Raw genomic sequence first — 6,032 nt, 5'->3', positions numbered from 1 at the left:
TGCAGTTTTGCTAGGGCTCCTTGAAACCATACTCGGTTAAATGCTGCCTTGATGTCAAGGGTAGTCACTCTCAGCTCACCTTGGGAGTTCAGCTCTTTTGTCCGTGTTTGAACCAAGGCTGTCATGAGGTTAGGAGCTGAGTGATCCTGGTGGAACCCAAACTGAGCGTCAGTGAGCAGGTTATTTCTAAGCGAGTGCCACTTGATAGCACTGTTGATGACCCCTTCCATCACTTTACTGATGATCAAGAGTAGACTGATGGGGCAGTAATTGGACGGGTTGGATTTGTCCTGCTTTTTGTGGATGGATCATACATGGGCAATTTTTCACATTGCTGGGTAGATGCCAGTGGAGTAGCTGTACTGGAACAACATGGCTAGGGGACTGACAAATTCTGGAGCACAAATCTTTGGTACTATTGCCGGAATTTTGTCAGAACCCATAGCCTTTGCAGTATCCAGTGCCTTTAGCTGTTTCTTGATATCGAATTGGCTGAAGACTGTGATGCTGGGGACCTCTGGAGGAGTCTTACATACTCGCTTACCATTTAAAATTGCTTTTCCCATTTTATATGATTTCCTGTGGCATTGCTCATGGGGAGTCTGGAGCATAGTTGAGATCATAGGTGCTAAAAGCATGTGTCTCTTTAAGGTCACTGATCAGATATTCCCTCCCTCTAAGCTATCACATGCTGAGGTCAATTAGAGGCTACCAATGCTGCTGTTGGAAAATTTCCCTAGGATAACAGCTTTGGGAGAGGTCAGGTTCAAGGTTAATAAGATGTGTCTAACTTTATTTCTTGAAAAGTTATTCAATTGCGATTTATTAGTGGTTCATACAAAATGTGATGAATACGAGGATAAATATAAAAAGAACTTCTACTAATAAAGCATCTTTAATGTAGTAAAACATACAAAGGTATTCCACATACTTGTAATAAAACAAAATTTGCCACTATGTCACATAATGAGATATTATGATAGGTGACCAAACACTCAATCAAAGGAGGAAAGAGCTAGAGAGGCACGGTGGCTTAGTTTAGTTACAAGAGTGTTTCTGGGAATGTGTCATTGTTTCGAGAGAATCTTCCTTACAAAATCTTCAAAGCTCCTGCTTCAGATGAAAGGTTGTCTCCAAGGATAAATACCTTGCATTTTCTTCCCAATAAAACAATTTAAACCTTATTTTGATCTCTAACAATCAAATCACCCAGGTTCACTGTTAGGCAGACTTCACAACAAGTCACATGATCCCCTTCATTTTACGCTAAATTTAAAAATGCTGTCCCAAAACCTAATACTGCATCTGCGATGATTCATGGCCGAATTTGCATTCATTGATTTGCAAATGAGTTTGAGCAGAAACTCCTTAAAACAGGAATAAGTTTGGGCACAATTGTGCTCAGATTGCAGACTCCACCCAAATCTACCCATTGTGTGAAGACCTATAAGTCACTATGTAATATTGCTAATTGTCACTGGCTGCTGCCATTGTCTCGAAGGATAAATACCTTGCACCTTCTTCTCAGTAAAACAATCTAAACCTTCTTTTGATTTCTGGCAATCAAACCACCTAGGCTCACTGTTAGGCAGACTTCAGAACAGGTCACATGACCCCCTTCATTTTACACTAAGCTTAAAAATACTGTCCCAAAACATAATACAGTATCTTATAAACATCATATTTGTAACAATTTGAAAAATTTGGCTAAAGGCACAGCTAGTTTTGGAGCACAAGTTTTAAGCACTACAGCCAAAATGTTGTTAGCCTTATGGCCTTTGCTGTGTCCACTGCGTGTAGCGGTTTCCTGCTACCACTTGGAAATGAACCAAATTGGCTGAAGGCTGGCTTCTGCGATGGTTGGGACTTTGGGAGGCCAACATGGATCATCCAGTTGGCACTTCTAGCTGAAGACGGTTGCAAATGCTTCAGTTTTGACATTTGCACTTTTGCTGGGCTCTGCCATCATTGAGGATGGGGATGTTCATGGAGCCTCCTCCTCCTCCTGGTTGTTAATTATCTATCATAATTAACCACTTCAGAAGGCAGGTCTGCACAGCTTTGATCAAATTAGTTTTGGGGTTGTGGGATCACCTGGCTCTGTCTATAGCATGCTGTTTCTAATATTTAGCATGTAGTCCTAAGTTGTAGCTACACCAGGTTGACTCATTTTTAGATATGTCTGAAACTGCTCCTGGTATCTTTTCTAAACTCAATGAACCAGGGTTGATCCACTGATTTGATGGTAATTGTTACATCTGTCTTGCACTCGGTGTAAATGTATCAATTATACACAAGCATTGGTGAAAAAATAATGTGGGTCTTTTTGAAGTTAATACTATATACAGATAGAATTAACTAGAAGACTAAGTATTCTACATCTAATGTCTAGTACTGCTGCTTGTAGAATGACTTCAAGTCATGGGACTAATATATTTTATCGTGTCAAAGTAGTAATGATCGACAATAATTTAAGATATGCTACCTTAAAGGTGTATGCACAGCATATCACAACATCCCCCTTCTAAACTAAAGGTTCATCTTTAAAGAATCAAACTATTTACATGAAAGCAAAAGAAAATAACATTGTGTCTGCATGTACTTTAACACAGAACAATAAATTTACAAGTCTCTGAAATGTATCAGTGGTTTGCTTATCTGTCCAACTTTAGTTATGAAGAGTTTTGCCAGATGCTGTTGTACATTTTCAGAATGCTGTTTGGGGTACTTTGTTTTTGTTGAGTCTTAGACCATGTTCTGTTCGCAACAGGAATACTTGGGAGTCTCTGTTTATGATATTGTTCTGATTTGGCATCTTTTTCATTGCACTGCCATACCATTTGTTGTTCGTACGTGATACAACCTTGGTTCTAGGTATATGTTGGCAATTTCTGTTGGATTCCAGGTGCAATCATTTGGGTGTTGTACTTGAACTTTCTGTCCGATGCTCAGGTTGGGCAATTCGTTACCTGCATGCTAGTCATGGGCATCTTTCATCTTCCCCTTTTTTGAGTAATGCATCACGTAGACCTGGGAGTATGGATGAGTGATGACTGAGGAGGTTTGCCTGCACTTGTCTGCCAACAGTAATTCCGCATTGGTTCCGCAGTGGGATGAAGTGTGCAAATTCAGAATGGGTATATGTTTTTGGTTCGAACTGTTCTGCAAGCGTGTCGGCTGCTGGTCTACGTTGCAAATTTAGGTGATCTTTTCCCAGTGTATGCGCGGGGTTTCCAATGGCACGTGGTGAGTTTGGCGTTGGTTGGTTGAATCATCACTTTGCCACTTTTATGGATACATACATTTCAGTGTGCGAAGTGAAAGGATGTTTGCATCTGCATCAGTATCCAGCTTTGCATATAGATTATGCTGACCCTGCAATTGTGGGCATATAATCTGTGGACGATGGCAAAATCTCCCGTAGGTATTACTATTGGTGCCAATACAGTCTTTGTTAATCACTGCGTTGCATGTCTGCTCACTTTTTGTGTCAATGATCTGGTCATTCGCATCATCTGACTGTGTAGCTTGGCTAGACATTTTGTGAATCTTGTCTTGAAGCTGTTCAGTACACATTTTTGGTTGTTTAGAATGCTTACTGTCTGGCCTCTGGTTGTGGCTTCTTGTGACGTTGAACCACATGGCTTACATACTTCATTAAAAGCTAGGCAATTTCTGGATGCACAAATGAGTCCGCACCTCCCGCATTGCTTATTAGACTTGCCTGCATTGGCTATTCTGCTGATGATGGACGAATTACACATAGCCTGTAGACTCTGTCTACCCATTAGTATGACTTTGTACTTGCATCTGCTTTGTATTAGCGTTTCCATTGGGGTAGATGCTATTACAAACTCGATTATTCTGTCGGCTAGTTCTGCTGCTGTAAAGTCACAATCATGCCCCCTGTCTCTGCAACTACTTATGAACTGATCAAGGTCTCTGTCAGTTGTTGCCTAAAGGACACTAATTCTATATACTATATTCTGAAGTTTAGCTTCACTTGTAACTGAACTTCGAGTGTTGGCTATATTTTTTCTGGATTTTTAAGATGGCCATTGGATAGGCCTGACGCGTTCAATCTGTGGAGGCCTTCATTGCCGATAGCAATTTTAATGGCTTATCTGGTTCGGAAATATTGAAATCCAGAAAACACAGCTCGGTGCATTGGCAGAACAAAGTAAATTCAGATAGGAGTTCTGTTGTCTTTCAATTGCGTGTTGGAAATTTTATGGTTCTCTTTTAGCATTTTGTAGGATTTTTAATGTTATCTAGAGCTTTTGACAGCTATGCAAGTCTCACCCAGCTATTTTAGAGTTAATTTAGCTCTGAGTTGCAGTACCTTTAATGGCTACTGCCTTAGCGTGGTCATAGTTTACTTGCTTGACTGCAATGGTGGTGCTATTGGGCTCTTTCTGATTTTTCCGAGCTTTACATAAGCTACAAAGCAGTGATTCAGGCAGGAAAATGGCTGCAGGATTTCAAAAGTGAAAGCAAACAGTGAAAAAACTTTTTTTTACAGGCTTGTTTTAGCAGTTAGGAATTGTTTCTGGGTACATTCTTCTTCCCAGCCGAATCTGTAGTATTTAGTTTTCCCAGACCTCCAGTAATAAATTCTCCTGTCAGTGGAGTTCTACTTAAAGCAAGACCACCTGGAGTGTGCTGTTTAATTTCTGTTCCCACTGAAACTTCACAACAGGTAGACTTTTACTGTTTAAGCTCTCCCAGATTTAGACAATCTTACTGGGACTCGATGCCTGCTGCCTAGAGTGAGGTGCAATCCTAGAACAATGAACAGTGTGAGGAAGATTCTTGTAGAACTGCAGAATCACTTACACAGGGCGTGTTTTGATAGTTTCTTCACTTTCACACGTCTTTTTCTTTGCCAGATGTGAGGGGTTGAGGCTTGTATTCTGCTCAGTCAAATGTTTAAAACTATGCTGTTGTTCTTCTAAACATGCCAATCATAACACAAGGATTGGTGCAAAAATAATGTCAATTCTTTTTGAAGATAAGACTATATGCAGATAGAGTTAACTGGGAGACTAAGTATTGTACTCTGCTCCTGCTGCTTGCAGACTGACTTCAAGTCATGGGACTAATTTATCATATCCCATTGAGGTAGTAATGATTGACAATAGTTTGTGATACACTTCCTTAAAGGTGCAAGCACACCATATCACAACAGTAATGGTTGAGTGAAGGATATGCCGGGTCATGACATTACAGATTGTGGTGAAATACAATTCTGTTGCTGTTGATGGCCCTCAATGCCTCATGGATGCCCAGTTTGAACTGCTGAACTGTTTTGAATCTATTGCGCTTAGCACAGTGGTAGTGCCACACAACATGATGGAAGGCGTCCTCAGTGTGAGAATTGGACTTCATTTCCAAAAGGACTGTGCGGTGCTCATCCTCCCAATATTGTCATGGAGACAAGCACCTTCGACAGGTAGATTGGTGAGTGCACAGTCAAATATGTTTTACTCTTTACTCCTATTATGGGAGGGAATAATATGACAGGGGAGTCATCACTCTTGCTAACGTTCGTTTACCACACAAAAAAATAGACAAAGAGTTGACAGGGAGCAGGTTGCTCGAATATTCTCTTAGTTAGAAAATGGCACCTGGTTCAGGAAAATTAATGGTGCTAAAGTGCCTTTGGGAAATTTAATCTACAATTTAAAGTACCTTGTCTTTCCTAGCAGGTCGGTATTTCCCTGAACGATCGCTGTACGAATCAATAGCCAATTAATGAATAAAAGGTCTCTTCGTATATAGGATGTAAAAGATTCAGTTAGAAAACGGCGCTTAAAAACATCATAGCAACTGCTCCACTGAACTTTTGGACCAACAAGAGTCTTGGCCTTCGAGGTTTTCCAGAGTCCTGATAGGCTACCTCTGTTCCACGTGACCTCGATACATGAAATCTATTGGCCATCCTAAGCATTGATGCCCGGCTGTGCCTGAAGGGGGGTCCCGAAAGCGCGAGCGTTTCCCTGGGTAACGGGCGAAAAGGCTAACGGAAGAAA

The 6,032-nt window shown here is 40.8% G+C and overlaps 1 long non-coding RNA gene across 1 annotated transcript; it reads right to left on the bottom strand.

Annotated features, from left to right (window-relative positions):
* Positions 1-872: 872 nt before the first annotated feature.
* LOC121285538 lies at positions 873-5,821 on the bottom strand. Its single transcript, XR_005944708.1, has 2 exons — positions 5,692-5,821; positions 873-4,951 (listed from the first exon to the last, which is right to left on the bottom strand). It is a non-coding gene; the product is annotated as an uncharacterized LOC121285538 (long non-coding RNA).
* Positions 5,822-6,032: the final 211 nt, after the last annotated feature.

This window comes from Carcharodon carcharias, chromosome 13 (assembly GCF_017639515.1).
Source record: "Carcharodon carcharias isolate sCarCar2 chromosome 13, sCarCar2.pri, whole genome shotgun sequence".
In the NCBI taxonomy this organism is placed as follows: Eukaryota; Metazoa; Chordata; class Chondrichthyes; order Lamniformes; family Lamnidae; genus Carcharodon; species Carcharodon carcharias.
Note: the sequence above shows the minus strand (reverse complement) of the source record. Positions and strands in the feature narration are given on the sequence as shown.